Source organism: Fukomys damarensis, unplaced genomic scaffold (genome assembly GCF_012274545.1).
Source record: "Fukomys damarensis isolate Sample0158 unplaced genomic scaffold, DMR_v1.0_HiC HiC_scaffold_30, whole genome shotgun sequence".
NCBI lineage: Eukaryota > Metazoa > Chordata > Mammalia > Rodentia > Bathyergidae > Fukomys > Fukomys damarensis.
In genome coordinates this window covers 15,338,763-15,358,197 of record NW_022900942.1, presented here as the reverse complement: position 1 = coordinate 15,358,197, position 19,435 = coordinate 15,338,763, and the positions used below count along the sequence as shown (strand labels likewise).

At 32.8% G+C, this 19,435-nt stretch overlaps 1 pseudogene; it reads right to left on the bottom strand.

The window, feature by feature from the left end:
• Nucleotides 1-8,964: 8,964 nt before the first annotated feature.
• LOC109117534 lies at nt 8,965-16,240 on the bottom strand (annotated as a pseudogene).
• Between the last annotated feature and the right edge of the window lie 3,195 nt (nt 16,241-19,435).

Sequence of the window (19,435 nt, the reverse complement as noted above, 5' to 3'; positions counted from 1 at the left end):
ACAAAATTATAGAAAATCAGCACATTCCAGCAAAGTTCTTTTGCTGTTGTGGTAACTGGCACCATTTTTTTTTGTTAGCATCTTAATCATCACCTGGAAAGAGAACATTCTAGAGTAATATCATTAAATGTATCTCTGATAAATCATGGTCCCTACTATGTATCATAAAGCAGGTAAAAGATATTTTACATTATTAGAGGTATGATACAGTACCATCCTACATCAATAATACAAGAATCAGTCTTGGTTTGAAATTTACTTTGTCTGCAAGTAAGTGCAATCTTATCTTCTATATCTGAGATTCTATCTTCACATTCTTTTATTCTGTTGCACACACTTTCAAGAGAGTTTTTAATCTGCTGGATATCTGTTTGAATCTGTTTTATGGATTCCCTTTCTTTCCTATGTTGGGCATTTATTGTTTCAAATTTTTTGTTATGCTGGGCCTTCATGGTTTCTATCATGGTCCTGAGCTCATCTATTTTTTTTTTTTGTCAGTTTCTGTTCCAGAATCTCGAATCATGACTTTTATTTTGTTCACCATCTCTATGGTTATCTGGGAAATTATTTCTGTTTTGAAGTTTTCTAGAGCCTGATTGACCTGTTTTTTTACTTCTTGTGCTATGAGTTCAGAGTGTTCTGGTGGTTTACTTCCATCTTTTCATCCTGATCTGTCCTACTGTGCTCCATTGGTGAACTGGAAGTCTGTCTTTGTGTCTTGCTTAAGTGTTTTCGCATTTTTATTTTTGTTGTTGTGTTGTCCTTGGTTTAATTTCTCGGTTATTTGAATCTTCTTGATATAGTTGCACTTTAGCTTTTGAGTCTCTAATGATTCATAGACATTTTCATTTTCATAATATCAGATAAAACAGCTCCTTAAATCAATCACAATTCTTTATCCCAATTAATGCAATCAGCAATACAATAGGATCAAGCACAACTTGCAAATTGACCACTTGTGTTATTCATTAGTCTATCACCCTCAAACCATGTGAATTCAAGTAAAATCAAGAAGCAGCCCAAAATATGTTTGCAGTGAATAAAATTTTCAATATAGCATATTTACCATTTGGGGGGGGCTTAGACAGCTTTAGGACAAGAGCAGTAGGTAAGTGAAAGAATTGGAGAAGGTTTCAAGTGAAGCCAGAGGACATAGAATGACCACACAATCTTTAGGAAACTGTTAAATTCATAGACAGAGTGCAAGTATGAAGACAATAATGTGTCCCCTTAACAGTAATAGGTGCTAATTTTCTCTTGAAACTATTGACCCTAGTGTGAGGTAGAATGACAGAAGAAAAGAACATAAAGAAGGAAGAAAAAAATGAAAAAAGAAGAAATCTGAGTTAGGGCAGGAGCAGGAACAGAAAAGGAGATCAGCTTTAATATGGTGAAGGAAGAGACTAAATTGGAGAAAGAGGACTGAAAAAAGAAAGAATTTGCAGAGTGGAATGAGGGAAAGAAAGAAAAAAAAGAATTTGAATGGCTTCTTTCAGACTATATGTCTGCTGTCATAATACACAACATGTGTAGCCATGTGCAGAACCAGGTCTCTTGATCTCAGCTAGCTGATGGCAGACCCCCATGACGCAGTCTGACCTCAGGTTGCAAGGCACAGATTGAGTTTCCTGATCTCCTGATGGGTTGAACTCCACACAGTTCTACTACAAGTTTTCCCCGCCCTTTCTTTAATGATGTTTAAAGTTGGGAGCTCAGAAAAATCCCTTTATGACCACCTATTTCTCTGCAGATTGGGTCCAAAGACTGGCACAATCAGGAGGTCTGAGAGCTTGGGACATGTAGGGATGTGGAGGGTGGTGTTCAGGGGTACAGCTATCTTTCTGGCTCTGGAGAGATAGTCGTGCCGGCAGGGGAGTGCATGACTACCCAGTCCGCAGATTGGGCCCAAGCAGGCCTTTCTGGTGCTGGAGTGATGGCTGTGCCAGCATGGGCTGTTTTGCCATTTTTGTTTGTGTTTCATAGCTATGAATAACTCATTTCTTCTGCTTTGTTCTTTTTTGTTGTTGTTGTTAACAAGGATTAACCTTGGGTCCTTGCATTTGTTAGGAAGGTGCCGGAAACACTGAGCTAAATCCCTGGCCCTTCTGTTTTGTTCTTTAAAAAGGATCAATAGCTCTTTAAATATAAAAAAGAAAAAGAACTTTATATTTATTACACATAACTTGTTTTATATGTTTCTTTTAGTATAAATTTGTATTTCCTTAAAATATTTCTGTTAATCTATAGTATTTCTTTTATCATGGTAAGAATACTTAATTGTGAGATCTATTTTCTTAACAGTTTTACATGAATGATATAGTATTATTAATAAAGGCACAAAGTTGTAGTTGATCTATAACTTATTGAAATACTTTAAAGCAATTCAGGCATTTTTCTTTTTCTCCAAAATACAAATTACCAAAGATATAACAATAAAAAACAAGACACTAATAAAGACAAGCAAGGAAAAAAAATAGCTTAGTTAGTAATTCTGAGAAATTAATAAGCCTCATGCTTCTCATTCCCAAATTACTTCCTGCTTGCAGCATGGTGCTGAGAAAGCCACATCAACCCCTTCAAGCTGTCTTGGCTTCTTTTTAATACAAGATAGCAAGAAAACTTCCAAGGAAAAACAGAGCACAAGATTTTATCTAGGATATTCAGGTAAACTAAACATAAACCACTTTTGGGCCTGGCTCACTGCTTTTGTCAAGCCAAGAGAATACCTGTGTGCTGGGGGGAATTAACCAAGGTGGTGCTGCAGAAACAAACCAAAAATGGCAGCAGCACAGAATTGAAATAGAACATTGTGTTCATTTTTTTTCCTCTTCTGTACCCTGGACTTAGAAAATGTCTTTTAATTTTAGCACAGGGACAACAACTTCAGGGGATAGTGATGATAATAAGAGCAAACATTTTTGCTTGTTTCTGCATCAGGTATTGATCTAAGGCTTTACACATTGGATCTTCACAACAACCCAGTCGTGTGTGTGTGTGTGTGTGTGTGTGTGTGTGTGTGTGTGTGAAAAGCTGTATTTTTTTTTCCAGTTATGGAGGAAGCAGGCAGAATTGGAGCGGGTAAGAGATCTGCTCTCCTTCCTGCATCTTGTAAGAGGTGGAGGTGGGATTTGAACTCTTGGTCTCTGGCCCTGGTATCCAGGCTCTATTCTTTGCAGCATGTTGCCTCTAACAGGAAATTACCTCCCTTTCTTTCCTCCAGTCTTGTCCTCTGCTTCTGTGCTTTCCACACTTGGTGAAGCATCTCTGAGTTTATTGCTGGTGAAATTGGGCTGCACAGTATTGATCATTTCTTTTCTTCTCCCCATGTCTTCATTTTATACATTATTCTTTTTTTAAAAATAGATTTTGTTCTCAGACATCAGAAAAGGAAAACTCCAGCTAACATTTTGGAAGTTAATACTTATTATCTTTCCTCCAAAAAGGAATTGTTTTAACAAGGGCTGTTACAGAACCCTGAGGAGTAAAAATTAAAGCTGAGGGTCAGACCATTGTGTCCATTTGATTTTCCTGATCTAAAGCTATCTTGGCCCAATTAGCAAGGCTCGGCTTGCACAGTCCAGTTAATTTTCTTAATCATACAGAATTCATTGTCTTATGTTTTCTTTTTTGTAGAGTCCCAAAGAGTTGTGGTGGGATATCTTTTATTAGGTTACCAAATAATATTGTTTTCTATGATTGTTAATTTTAAAATCCTAGAGAAAACGTGTAATGTTATTCTTTCATGGCAATGAATAATAAATAGCAAGATACTAGTTGTTTGTTTGCAAAAATGTTTTCTCTTCCTTTTTTACTGTATTAAGGGAATTAGGAACTAAATGTAACCTTTTGTTTGGGAATCCAAAATATACCCTATGAATGAAAAGAAAAATAGTGGATGTTTATCCAGACTTATCACCTTAGTATGGGTAAGATAAAACACAGAATTTTGGGGGCTGAGTCTCCTATGCCACTGGAGTGAGTAGAACTGGGGGCAGTAGAATACTGCTAAGTTCTCACATTTGGAAACATACAAAACCCTGGCTACTTGGCTATAGGCAGTAATCAGTTACTTGCTGCCATCTCCTTGTGTTGTTTCTCGTTTACCTTGACAGTCTTCCAAAGTGTTTGGAAATCAATACAGAAAATTCCAAAATGAGGCACATATCATCATAGGGCATGTGTGAATTTTTATCAAATGTTAGATAAAATTGTTCTCTATTTTAAAATACACTGTAAGGAGAATGTCAAAATAAATTAAAATTCTGATTTTATCAAGCATGTGGATATAATCAGTTTCCTCATCCACTTATGAGAATAAGGGAATATTTATGTACTGGAAATTGTTCTTCATTGTTCTGCCTGACCTTTTGAAGTCTCTGTTGTAATAGTATGCTAAATTACAAAAACGTCGATTCTAAGTAAAAATTATGGATTTTTGTATGGATTCATTTGAACTGTAATTGATTGTCTAACATAGAGACCATGTTATGTGAGTTATTTTGCACAGTGCTAATATTGGCTAATTTAGAATGTAATTATAATCAGCATGCATCCTTTCAACTGCACTTATGAGCTTAACCACAGTGGGAAAGCACATAGTAATCCCCACTGAGCAGGAATCACTTGGTTTCTTAGAAGATATATAGTCCAAGTTTTTAATTATATTCCCTGGAGTTCTTTTTAATTTTATCTTACTAAAAAAGAATAGATTTTAATATGACAAAGGTGATGCTTATGTTATAAAAAAAGCACATAAAATAGAGTTCGTAATACTTCCCACTGAGATGGATTTTAACATTTAAAATGAGAAAAAGGCTATTCTTTAGCCTCAAAATTTGATCAGTCTGAATGATAACCAGAATAAAAATTAAATATCATCTTGATAGGATAAGCTTATCATATTTCAGATGTGTATTTTACTCATGTATTTATTATCTGAAAGAAATTTGTTTCCCAAAGTTCTAGGAAAACAACATGCAAACTTTTTCCCCAAATCAGGAAAAAACAAGATTCATTTGTTTCTTACACTTCTCCAAAGACTTAAGTATCTCAATATGTGCATAGTAATGCCAGGAAAAAATAATGAACTTAAGGCGATATTTTATACCTTGGAAATTATGGTATTCAAATGTAGAAACATGGATGTATTTTATGTTTCTCTCACATTAAGCGCATTAATAACAGGAATTAACTTAATAGCATATTTTAAAAAATAAATTTAAAAAAACTATAAATCATTTAAAATAACTGCTCGGGCATCACTAGGTTTTAATGAAAATGAAAATTGGTTTCTAACATAGAACCAGTGTTTACCAGTATAAATATGGCTACTACAAAGAGTCTAGAGTGGGAACAATATTATTTATATGAATTATTACTTCCCTGTAAGGCTGTCTGAGGAGAGGTGGATTTGTGTAGACAAGCACTTACGTAGGAGGGGTTGTGCTGATAGTAAACCAATGAATTCAGAGGAATGGTTTGCTTGAAAATCATGGGGTGAGGGATTAGTTTTAGAAGCTTCATGTATAGCTACTTCCTTTAGCATAGTAATTTCAAATTTTACCATGCATCAGAATTCGTGAAGGGCTCATTAATATACATTAACTGGGCCCCACACCCATAGCTTCTGATTCAGTTAGTCTGTGTGTTAGAGTATGAAATTTTTCATTTCTGAAAAACACCTATCAATGCTGCTACATTTGCTCTTGGGATACTACTTTGGGAATAACTTTTTTAGAGCTATGGGTTAGATTCCATATCTGAAACATCCAGCATGCTTCCGAGATCAGGAGCAGAAAGGGTTGTTCTGAGAAAGCTAATTGTTTTTAGTATTTATGATCTCCCAATTGAGAATCATAGCAGTGAACATGTCACCAAACAAAAAGGTAGTCATTTTCCTTATTTATACTCTATGGGTGTCACTGAATGTGTACTCATCGTTACATATATATGCATCACTAGAATAATGCACTATTCTGATTATTTACATTTCTAATGAGTTTTATAAAGTATCTTGAAGGTAAAAATGCTTTTCTGCTGATATAAAAGTTTTCCCTTTGTCTTTTTTATTTTGATTATAATGTGTCTTCTTTTGAATATCTTTCTATTCACCCGATTTGATGTTCTTTGGTCTTCCATAGTCAGGATTTCCATTTCATTTCCTAGGCTTGGGAAGTTTGCAGCAACTATCTCTTTGAAAAAAAATCTTTTGCTCTTTTTTATTACTATTCTCATTCTGGAACTACCATAATGTGTATGACAGTACCTTTAACAGTATCCTATAATTCACTTTTTTTTCCTTCTTTTTGCTTTTCTGACTCCATTAATTTCAATGATATATCTTCAGATTCACTGATCTTTTCTTCTGCTTAATCTGGTTATCTATTGATCCTATTGGATGGACGGATCCAGGCTGGCCATGAACTTGCGGTGATACTCCCACCTCAGCCTCCTTAGTGCTGGGATTACAGGCATGTGCCACCATGCCCCTTTTTCTTCAATTCTATGATTTATGAATTTCCTTATGTTTTCTTTGTTGAAATTCTCATGCATTTATGCATTGCTATCTTGATCAGCTTTATAACTATTATTGTAAATTATTGGTTGGGTAAATCACATAGCTAAAATTCATTATGGTTGGTTTTGGAGTGTTTATCTGTTTTTTTGTTTTGTTTTGTTTTATTTTTTGCATTTCAATTATTTTATTGAAAGGTGCATCTCTTAGTATCAAATATAATGGTAGTTGGTTAGGTTACCTCTGCCAACTCAAAACTAAGACTGATGTTTTCAAAATATTGAAATATATCAACATTATAGTAAAATAGAAGTTATCCACAAAACATGGTTTACAAAAAGTTAAAGGTAGAATACACTGTGGTTCTTTGGTTTATTTTTCAGTGCTTATTTATCAGTGACACTATGTCAAAATTGGTTACATCCATTTTGGATAGACTCAGGCTTCAGTTTGCACTACTGTTTATGCCACTAACAATGTATGCACATCTCCTTACATTGATAGGCTCACATGGAGAATTCCAAACACTATACCTGAGTAATCTTGTAATCTCATTATTGTGGTGGTACCTCCTTAATTTTCTTTTTTTTTCTTTTTATTGTGTTCACTCCTTAATTTTCTTAAGACAAATTATGGAAATTTGTGAAAGTATATTTTATTTCTTAAAAAACCTGGTAGCAATGGTAGTTTTATAGAAATAATAGAAATATAGAAATAATAGAAATAAAACCTGGAGCACTTTATCTACCCAAAACTTAGGGTAAAGCAAGTTTACAGAGCAATAGTTGATTTTGATTACTATGTAATATAATAGAACATATTTTTTAGTGGATCTAGATGACTGAAGAAGTATATTCTGTATAGAAATTTTTATCATGGACACAAATGTCGACTGTTTTTTAGAAGAAACATTAAAGTTCAATGAATATACCAAACTTAGTAGCTCTGTATTTTGGCTTAATCCAAATTGCTTTAAAATTTAAATGCAATTCCTTATAGCACTATTCTCATCTCTGAACTATTACTTGTATTATGGATGCCAAGAAACCATTACATTATCTAGAATATAACCTTTACTATGCCTTAAAAAAGTGCATGTGTGAAATGTTGATTTTGATGTAAACCTCATATTTTAAAATTTAACATTTAAATGAAGTGGGTTACCATTTTCAATATCACCTAAATACATTGATACAGTATAGAAAGTTAAATTAATGTTAGAAGTTAAGATTCACTGTTCACCTTTTTTTAGGCTTGTATTAAGTGTTTCACATTTTTACCTTTAGCTTTATAGATAAATTAAAATCTAAACATTCCTATTGCAACACTATATTAATTAGGCAGTTTTCCAAAATGGCAAATATTGTATGAATCATGATATTTTGAGGATTCATAACTTAAATCCATTATAACATTATGGAATCCATAGTTCAGTGTTGTGGAGAAATGCTTCAAAGAAATTTTTTTTTTGTTGCTGCAATAATGCTATTTATGTAAAGAACAAAAACCTCCAACTTATCAAAAGTTTGTTTAAATACGAGCTGTTACAAGTAAATTTTTCATACCTAAGTTTCATAAGCATATGTAGATGTGGTAAATATTAACATTTAGTTTTGAGTAGGAAAAGATAAATCATTACTGTAAGTTAATAAATTTATTTACTTATTTTATTTATTTATTTATTTTTTTTTTTTGCAAGGCAGGCCGCTGAACCACTGAGCTAAATCTCTGGCCCTAAGGCAGGCCGCTGAACCACTGAGCTAAATCTCTGGCCCTGTAAGTTGATAAACTGAGATGGCAAGAACATATAAAATACATGCAACAATTGAATTTATATTTTTATGGATATAATTACCTTCTATTTTTCCAATTGCAGTAGCAGTATGTGGAGACATACTGGCAATTTTCTTAAACTCAAAAGAGATCAAATGCTTTGTAGTACTTTTTCTTTAGGTATAACATTCAAATTCATGATGATTCTACTTACAATCTGACAGTCTCAAATTAGTCCATATATAGACCAAACTTTTGGTCCTATTATAACTTTAAACTAGATGTGCAATTAAAAAAATTACTTCATTACGAATTCAGGTTATTAAAGAGGATGTTGTTTTCTAAGCTGTTTGTTTAATGAAATGGTTAACATACAAGATTTTGGAAACTCCTAAGTGTTTTTTTCTTTTTTTTTTAGACAGGGTCTCCCTGTGTAATTTAGGCTGACCTTGAACTCATTATGTAGCCCAGGCTAGCCTCAACTCATGGCAATCCCTCTGCCTCAGCCTCCAAAGTTCTAGGAATACAGCCATGTGCCACCATGTCTGTCCCTTAGGGTATTATACCTTATATGTAGCAAATGCTTTCAAACGTTAGCTGACTAAATTGATGATACCAGTTTTTCCCTTTTGCTATTCCAAGTCCATTTGGTTTATTGAAGATACTATTTTAATACTTCAATTGTAGAAGAAAATTATACAATTTTCTCTACAGAGAATAACAACCAAATTTACCAAGTAAGAAACCATTTCAGGCATTGTGGGAAGGTGAGTCATTCTAAAGTAACTATGCTTCAGTTGCTGTGCAGTATGCCCAGAAACAATCCACTTCCAACTTCTGAACATTTGGTTTGGAACACTTGGATGAATATTCAGTTAAATACTTGGACGCAAGCTCTTACCAGAAGGTCAGGTCTCTTCCATTTGTCTTGGAATATTTCTGAACACATTTTACTCTTTCTGCTAACTCTACACACTTCAATGCTTGGATCTCCAATGCAATGATAAGGCCAACACAGAAGGCTTTGCTTTAGAAAACATGATCTTGCAGTGAAATGCCTTAAACTGAGCTTCTAGTCTTTCAAAACTTAGGCTATTTTTCCTTTCAAATGGCAAGCTGTCTGGAATGAATGAATAATAGATTTGTGAATAATAGCTTTGACTTTCCAACACACCTTCTCCAATACAATCTTTTCCATTCATATCAAGTCTGAAACCATGAACCCATACTGACTTATGTGGATCAAGTCAGTTGCCAGTGGGACATTTCTTTCCTCTTCTACTGATTTTACAGCCAAATAAAAGCAGATCAGTCCAACACACCCAAGGTGATTGGGCTGTACCTTCATTTTAGATAGGAATCTGTCCAGTAAATTCATAGCAAGAGAAAATGTCTCTGGATCAAAGCCAAAGAACTGAGTTAGACTAAGATCTTTCAATTCAAAGTCCCTCAGTCTTGCAGTCATTCTAAGGCCATTATCATGTACAGATTCAATTAATCTCAAGCTGCAGACCTTTGGCTGACATGTAGCTCCCTGTTCCAACAGTATGTTCAGCTGGTACAGCAGTTTCTGGGAATCAGTTGTTGTCGGACTTCTAACATCCTGTTAGAGACTGCGACTTTTCAGCAAGATCACCCTCCCAGGGCCTGTTCTCACCTCACTCAGTGGTATCAGATACGAGAGGCCTAGGGGTGATATACAGTGGACCAATTGATAGATATTCAAGCTGAATTTGGTGTTAGGAGGTAGGACCCAGTTGGAGGTACATTACTGTGGGTGGGGTGCCTTAGGAGGGTATATCTCCCTGATGTTCTGACACTGTGATCTGCTTCTTGGCTACCATGAGTAAGAAACCTTCCCTACACCCCTTTACAGTAATATTTTTGCTTCAGAGTCAGTTGAAAATGGACTAAAACCTCTGAAAGTTAGCAATATCAGCCTTTCCTTCGTAAAGTTTTGTGTGTTGGATGTGAAATAGGAAGAAAAGGGCTAAAGGTGTAGGGGAAGAGGGAAGGGTAGGCGAAAGGAAATAAGGAAAAAGAAAAGAAATGAGAAAACAAAAAAATGGAAATAAAGTATTTGTATACAGGGAAGGGAGGAGGGAGTGAAGAAAGGGCAGGGGTATGGGGAAAAAAATGAGAACCAAGATCTATTATGTAAAGGTACAAGATCTCAATGATGAGTGTGACTGTACTGTATACCTAAAATGTACCAATAAACTCGATGAGAAAAACAAAGTTTTTGGTGTTAGGTCCTTTGTTCCATCAGTAGAAAAGCTAATACAATATATTTTCATAATTTTTAGTTAAAAACTTAGGCTTTAATTAGTTCAAAACATTGCAAATTTTGACTACTGAATAGGAATTATTTTGAATTAACATATCTGTAAAAAATTTAACCATATTTTGGTATTTTATACTGTGTACAAGAATATTTCAGTGATTTGAAATCAGGTATGGTGGAAACAATGAAAAATGTATATAGTGGCTTAAGCTATGCCAATATTATTTAGCCACTGGTGGAATTGGTTACAATAATTTTGTATAAGCATTACTATTTGGCAAGAGATACTCTAATTTTTTGAAAATAGTAATAATTTAGTTGGATACATACTGATACTTTAAATATTCATTTCTTAAATTATAAACAGTTAAAATTCAAACTCAATGTTTATAGTCAAGTATCCTATGTTAGCATAATATAAATTTTTAAATGCTTTTTCCATTTTCAGGTGAAATACAATATATGATCTTTGTGTCACAGCAGTAAGGTAGGGGGATTAATGACAGTAGAGTAAAAAAATATGAAAAATATGAAATCTTAGTAATAAAAATGTTGAACTAATTGGGTGATGAAGTGTTGAATATGGGTAATGAATAAAGAGGGTTCTTTTTTTAACCATTCTTCCTCTATTTATCAAAAATTTTATATAGTGAATTTTAAAACAAAAGTATTTATTCTTATTTTTTCTACAAAACATTTTAAAAATAGCATTTATTATTTTTGGAAGGTTTTACTTATTAAGTAAAGATGTATCAAAAAGTGTACCACATATTTTTGATTGGTGAATTCCAGGACCAATTTCAGAAATACTGTTATTTATGATCAATCATAAGCTTATTTCTATAAATTATTTATTTCTCTTTATTCAAATACATGCATAAGTAAATTTCATTCAATTTATAGATTTCATATTTGCATCTAATTTTCTTTTTACATACTCTTTAGTGATATATACTCTAAATTCATTATCCTATAGTAATCTTAGGTAACTAGATTGTTAAAAATTGTGAACATTATGTTACTAAAAATATGCTTTGCAAAGGTCATTATTTTAATATTTAATATATATGCATCTCTTTAGGTGATACAACGCATTTTGTAGATTTAAGAAAATTATTGCGCTTAACTGGAATATTAAGATTAATGCCAATTTGGTTATCTGAATGTTAATTAGTTCTTTCCTCTTCTTAAATAGCATCAGGTCTGTCAAATGGGCAAGATGTTTACCTTTATTAAGATGTTTTTTGTTAATTAATTGCCAATGGATTTTCAAAAATGCTTCTATTGAACATTAGACAGTTCAAAAAATAGTCCAACTGCCATATAATTATCTCCAAGTTGTAGAGGGCATAATATAAATTATTATATCCTTCTGGCTCAGGTGAGAGGTTTTGAATGTAAATGCCTTGATTTTTTATGAGGCATTGTGCATACATGATCATAAGAACTTCTGAATATTGAATGTTGAAGTTTCACAGAGAATGGGATAAATGGCACAGAATGTCATTGTAGAATTTTGTTTTAAAATATTAATGAATTCAATAGCACAGATGCAAAGAATATTCAGTTACAAGATAAGCAGCTTGTCCCAGCTCTGACCTCTACCAACTGCTTGACCTGGAGAATGTTACATTTATTTTAGTCCTCAGCTTTCAATTCATGAAATAGAGATAATGCTGCCTCACAGATGGGTGATTATTGAATCTGAAAACACATTAATATTTCTTTATAAGTAAAATCATTTCTATATTTGATATTGTTGAAACATTATTCAGAAGAATATCAAGGCCTGGTAACAAATATGTTCATTTTGTTGTTAAAAATCAACACTCTATAATGATATCCCTCATACTAAAACTATTTTTAATATTTTCTACTGCTTCTTTGATTCAAAGAAACACCCAGAAGAACAAGTTAATTATTTTGCAAAAATAATAGCCAAATGATTTACTAAAGGTTAGGTAAATTATAAAGAAATTCTTAAGGACTCCAATTTGTGTGTCCAGGGGCATGGAGCAAGCACTCTAGGAAGTTTATTAGTGGACAGACTAAACATGGGTATAAGCTCTTTGATACTCTCCATGGGATTAAGGGCCCATGTCCTCTTCCTCATCACCAGGTGAGATATAATAAAATGAACATATGAGATTAGCCAATAAATTATTAATATAATTTCATATATAGCAATAAGCAAGTGAAGCTCCTTAAAAATCAATTAATATGAAGAAACAAATCATAAAGCAGAAAATGATATTGAAATTTACCTACAAAGACAATTTATTGTCTTCATGAGACAATATAACAATATTTTTTAATATAACAAATTGAATATTAGTTCAAAGATCTAATATTTGAAAAAGGAGAACATTTAATCATTTTCTCCTCAGGCACACATTGTTTTATAACACCAAACCTTTGCCCCCCAAATAACTATAAATTTTGAATAGCATTGGTTAAAAATTACTGTTTCCATTTATTCTATCATGGTTTACAATGTATTAGGCTCAAATCAAAGGTAGATAATTCTGGTGCAAACACAAGGAAGAAGCTATAGAGCAACAGACACACATTAAACTCATTCATAAGTAAAATATAGCAATTGTGAGTAAAGGAACATGAAATTTACTAGCATTCAGCTTTAATAGATTTGTAAACTTTTAAGATGAGCAAAAAGTTGTACTTCAGACCTAGACTTTCTAGTCTTTTCTCAAGGCTCCACATCCCAACACTGGCAGTACACTAATGACATCCTTGTCATCTCACGGGCCTTTTGAAGTCAAAGAAGATTGTGGCCTTCTGATATGCTATTTAGATCCTTTCTGGCAGAAGTTATTCAACTTGCAGAAAAGGAACAGTATGCAGAAGAGCTAATGACATCCCTCAGAAATTGATAAGAAAATTTTGTGCTTCTAGAGCTGCATGAGAGGAACATTTTTGTTTATAAAGGTGAACTTGTGCTTTCAAGTTAAAGATTTGCTCTGTCAGAAACATTTGCTTTTCTAAAACTTCTAGGTTATTAGTAAAAAACATTGCACTGTGCTTCAATGCCTAGAAATTGTTTCAATGAGCAAGTTTAGAAATAGTCCTCATTCTAATTTAAAAACTGTTCCTGAGATTCTTTATGTTGTATTGTTTTCCTTCTTATGCTTCTGGTTGTAATCTTTGTATTATTTTTCAGTTCTTCAGCACATTTGACAGAGAGTGATGTGTGAGAGTAGAAAATGATAAAGCATAAGCAGTTAATTGAGCTTTTCCACTAAAACAGTTTTAGAGTATAATGTTGAAATCAACAAGATCCCTCGATTTTGCTTGTATTTCCACTTTTTACACAGCAAGGGTTGCTTAATTATATTAACCACCCTTATATATCATGAATTTTTTTAAAAAAATCCTCATCTATACACAATAAATTGCTATTCTTTGTACAGTTGCAGCCAGCATAGTGTCTACATCAGAATGGGTAATTACATTTTCTGATTAAAACTATTATTTTTTGTTAAAATGTCTTAGAATAACCAAAGTAGAAATAGGATGTGAAATGTAAAGCTTAAATATCCATTCAGTGAAGTTATCAGCACTGTGGCAAGGAGAGTTTAAGTGTATTAGTTTCACAGATATGAGTCTGGAAGCAGATATTTCAAAATTTGTTAGAAATGCTAATATAATAGAAATTTTGAAGTTTTATAACTGTAGGAACTCTTGAATATAATAACTACTTGACAAATGTGGATTTTTATTATTGCTGACATTCTGGGAAAATAGCTGCAACTGAAGATCTTGCAGCTGAGAAAATGTCTGAGGATTTTTCATGCACCCAGTTCTTTTGTCAGAAATTATTATCAGATTTTTTTACTTCAAACATGTTGTTAGCTGGATTCTGTAGGTGTGGTAGGAAAGTGACAGGTAAACTGTTTTTTAAAATACATATTTATATTAGGATGTTGGCAATAATGCTGTCATTGTTATAAAATAGGGGACAGTTTCTTGTTCAATAATGTTTTTTGTCATTTTATATGTGTAGCTTTTTTATCTGAACAGTAATGAGTAATCATACAGAGAAAAATTCATATAATGCAATTTAGAGATAGATAAGGAATAGGTTTCCTGCTCAATAAACAATCTAATGACAAACTGTAAAATAAAAATGTGACGGTCAGCAATGTTACATAGCTCTACTAATATAATTGACTGTTTGAATATTGAAATTTCATATTGCTCAGAAATGTTAACGTTTTTAACTAGACCTTCAGGAAGTTAGTGTATCCTTAGAACTTTTCTCATAACAGCATTTTTTCATTAATTTTTAAGATTTTGACTTTTATTAGAACATGTCTGCAGTATGTAAGTCAATTGTATTAAGAAAAGGTGGGAAGTCTGGCTTTTTTGGGTTCTTTGTATATTCTAGATAGTTCCTTCCTGTCTAAGGTGTAGTTGGCAAATTTATTTTTTAGTCTGTATGTCGTCCTTTCACTCTGTTGGATATTTCCTTTGATGTGCAGAAGCCTTTTAATTTGCTGTGATCTCATTTTTTATATTATTTCTTGTGCAACTGTGTTTCTGCTCAGAAAGTCCTTGGCTGCACCTATAACTTCAAGAGTCTCACCTGCCTTGTCTTTCAGCAGGTTTAAGTATTTTACTATTTAGTTATTTGAACCATTTTGATTTTGTTTTAGTATATGTTGAGAGAAATGGGTCTAGCTTCAATATTCTGCAGGTGGATAGCCAGTCTTCCTCGGACTATTTGCTAAATGGGCCATCTTTCCTCCAGCCTATACTTTTGGCCTCCTTTTCAAAGACAACGTGGCTTAATGTGTCTGGGGTTGTTTCTGCATTTCTTGTTCTATTTCACTGGTCTAGATATTTTCATGCCAATGTCATACGTTTTTAAATTACTGTAGTTTGTAATGTTACTTAAAATGCAAGCTTGTAATGCTTCCTGCTTTGCTTTTATTGTCTAGGATTCTATTCTGGGTTTTTCTGATCCCATATTAATTGTAGGATTGATTTTTCTAGTTCTGTGAGGAATGTTGTTGGTTTTTAACTGGGATTGCCATTAAATCTATTATCAGTTTGGGGAGGATGGCCATTTTAACAAAATTGGTTCTACCTATCCAGAAATAAGGGGTATACTTCTATTTTCTATTCTCTTTAGTTTCCTTTTGTATAATTCTGTAGTCTTCACTGTAGATGTCTTTTACTTCCATAGTTAAGTTTATTATTAAGTAGTGTATTTAATTTTCTTGATACAGTTATGAATAGTATTGTTTTGTAATTTCTTGCTCAGAAGGTTCATTGTTGGTGTACAAGAATGATACTGATTTTTGTGTTTTGATTTTGCATCTTGCTATATTGTGATGTATTATATTGATTGATTTATGTATGTTGAATCATCCTTGCATCCCTGGGATTAAAGCCTACTTCATCATGGTATATGATCTTTTTGATGATTTATTGCATTCTGTTTGGCAGTATCTTGTTGAGGATTTTTAAACTATGTTTGTTAAATAGGCTGGCTTTTTTTTTCAATTGAGTCCTTTTGATTCTGAGTTTGGAATTGGGTAATGCTATCTTCCATGAGTTATTTTGTAATTTCAATTTCATTAAAAAGTTTTAGGAATATTGTCATTATATCCTACCTGAAGGTCTTGTAGAATCAGCAGTGAATCCATCAGGTTTGGGTTTTTCTTAGTTGGTATAGGATATGTATTACTTACTCATTTCATTACTTGTTACTGGATTGTTCAGCATTTTTATGCCTCTTGGTTCAGTTTTGATAATTCATATGTGTCTAGGAATTTGTGTATTTTTTCAAGATTCTTCAATTTCTTGGAGTACAATTTTTCATAGTAATTACTAATAATTTTACGGATTTTGAAGGTGTCCCTGTGATTCTGACATTTTTATTTCAGTGCACTGAGGTGGGTCTTTTCTTCTTTTGGTAAGTCTAATTATTTGTCTATGTTGTTTATTCTTTCAGAGAAAAAGCTCTTTAATTCATGTTTTTTAACTTTCAATTTCATTAACTTCTGTGCTTATCTTTATGCTTTAAGTCATTGTACTAGGTTTGAGTTTGGATTGTTCTCATTCTTTTAGTCTCTTGAGGTATATTATTTATTTATTTATTTGGGAACACTTTGTTTTTATAATGTGAACATTCATAGCTATGAATGTTCCCATTAGGATTGCTTTTCTTATGTCCTATAGGTTCTGGTACCAGTATGTAGTTCAGGACTTACTGTTTGTTTTCATGAATTATTTAATTTCAACCTTGATTTTTTTCTGTGACCTGTTGAGTTTTCAGGGATGTGTTATTTAATGTACAGTTATTCGTGAACATTTTTCTTTTGCTATTGAATTCTTGTTTTAGTGCACTATGGTCTAATAGGATGCATAGGATGATTTTAATTCTTTTGTATTTAATTACTAATGCTTTATACTGCTGAGAAAGATGTGTATTCTGTTGTAGTAGTGTGAGACAATTGATATTTGTTGACTCTTTCTTGGAAGATGTGGCCCAACTCATATTTCTTGGGTATTTTTGCTTTTGTTAATGTTTAGTTGATGTGTCTATTTGTGAAAGTGGGGTATTGAAGTCACCCACTATGTTTACATTGATGTTCCATCTTTTGCATTCAGTAATGTTTGTTTTATAAATTAGGTGCACTGATGTTCAGTGCATATACATTTATGATTGTTATCTTTTCCTGTTGAAATCTATTAACTGGTCAGTAGTGACCTTTTTTGATTCTTTTGATTAGTTTCAACTTGAAGTTCACTTCATCTAAGAATGAAATTGCTACCCCTGCTTGCTTTCAGAGTGCTGGTGCATGGAATTTTGTTTTTGATGCTTTCATTTTTAGTTTTTGAATTGCTTTTTGGCTTGGATATGTTTCTATGCAACAGACTGTTGCCTTCCAATTTTTGATTCAGTCTATTAATCTGTGTCTTTTATTTGGGAAATTGAGGCCATGTGCATTGAGAGTTACATATACTGGAAAGTATTGACTCATTCCTATCATTGCATTATTTTTTTCTGTTGACACCTTAATTTTTTTCTTTCTTGTTTAATTGCTTGCTTTGCTTGATGTATTCATTCCATCTGACTTTTTCAGCTTGCTGGTCTCATTGTCTCTAAGAATTTCTTTTAGAGCTTTGGTTTGGTGTTCATTTATCTCTTAAGACGTTCTTTGACATGGAATGTCGTTGAAAGATACATTTTCAGAATATATTTGTCTAGGTTGGAAGTTGTTTCAATGTATTAAATTTTCAAGTTCTGTGTAACCATCATCACCATCCATGTGTAGAACTTTTTCATCCTCTCAAACCAGAACTCTGTGCTCAGTAATTATTGACTTCTCATTCTCTCCTAACTTAGCCACTGATCAACTTCATTCTACTTTCTGTCTGCATGAATTTTTTTCTTTTTACTGAGTTTATTGGTACAATCTAGGTATACAATACAGTTACATTCATCATTGGGATCCTGTACCTTTAGATAATATGTCTTGATTCTCATTTTTTTCCCCTTGTCCCTGCCCTCCCTTCACACCCTCCTCCCCTCCCCATTTACAAACACTTTATTTCCATTTTTTCATTTTCTCATATTTTTCTTTTCCCTTACCCTTCCCACTTTCCCTACACTTTTAGCCCTTTATTTCCTATTTCACATTATTAATTATCTCATTAGGATCCTGTGTACTATTATAGTTTTTCACACCAGAGAAACTCTTCAGTATTTCAGTTAAAGAAATCTCTGTATGAACATTAAAAATAGGGAATCCTAGAATAAAACTAAAAAGGAAAGTGAAAGAGAAAAGGTAATGATGTAAGATTGAAATAATCCTTAACTCTGAAGATGAAAATGGTCCCTTAACATATTTACATTGCTTCTTGCTCTTGTATTTGAACTACTATAAAGAAGTCTTTTAAGAGGAGTCATATAATGTTTGTCCTTTTATTACTGGCCTGTTTTACTCTAGCTTCATCTGTGTTTTTGTTTATGTTAAAATGTCCTTACTTCTTAATTGTGAATAATGTCTCTTTTGTGTATATCACAAGTTGCTTACCCATTCACTCATCAATGGATACCTAAATGGTGTGTACTTCTAGCCATTACAAATAGTAGTACCACAAAAATTGTTATATAAATTCTATTATCTGTTTAGGCTCTTGTCTTCAATTATCTGTGTGTTGCCTTGCATCAGAATTCCTAGGTCATATGTTAACTCTCTGTTTAATTTTTGTGGAACTGCCATACTATTTCCCACAGTAACTGTCATTTTACATTCTCACTTGTAAAACAGAGCAAGTTACAATTTCTCCACATTCTCAATAATATATTGTTTCTGAAAATGGCCCGTGGTACTTCATTATGGTTTTGATTTTTCTTTCTGTAATAATTAGTATGTTCATCATCTTTACATATGGTTATTGGTCAATTGTTTTTAATAGGAGAAATTATTTATTTAAGATCTTTACCCATTTTAAAATTGGGTTTGTTGGCAAGCTTTATGAGTTTCTTATATATAAGAAGTGGTCAAAATATGAATATTTAAAATTTAAAAATTTATTACAGGAAAAGATGTATTGCCCTTACTAGGCCCATTCTTTTAGTTTAGTGCAAATACAAGGTGTAATACAAATATAAAGTGAATATTTGAATTTCAAAATATTACAATAAGAGACACATTGCCATTAATCCCCTCCAAAATATTCCTCTTCACTTCAAACACACTTATTCCATCATAGCTGCAACTTTCTAAGTAGTTCTGGAAGTCCTTTTTTGTGAGTTTTTTTAGGAGATGTGATAAAAAACACAGTGAATGCTTTTGCTGAGTGTCCTGCAACAGAAAGTCAGGTTCATA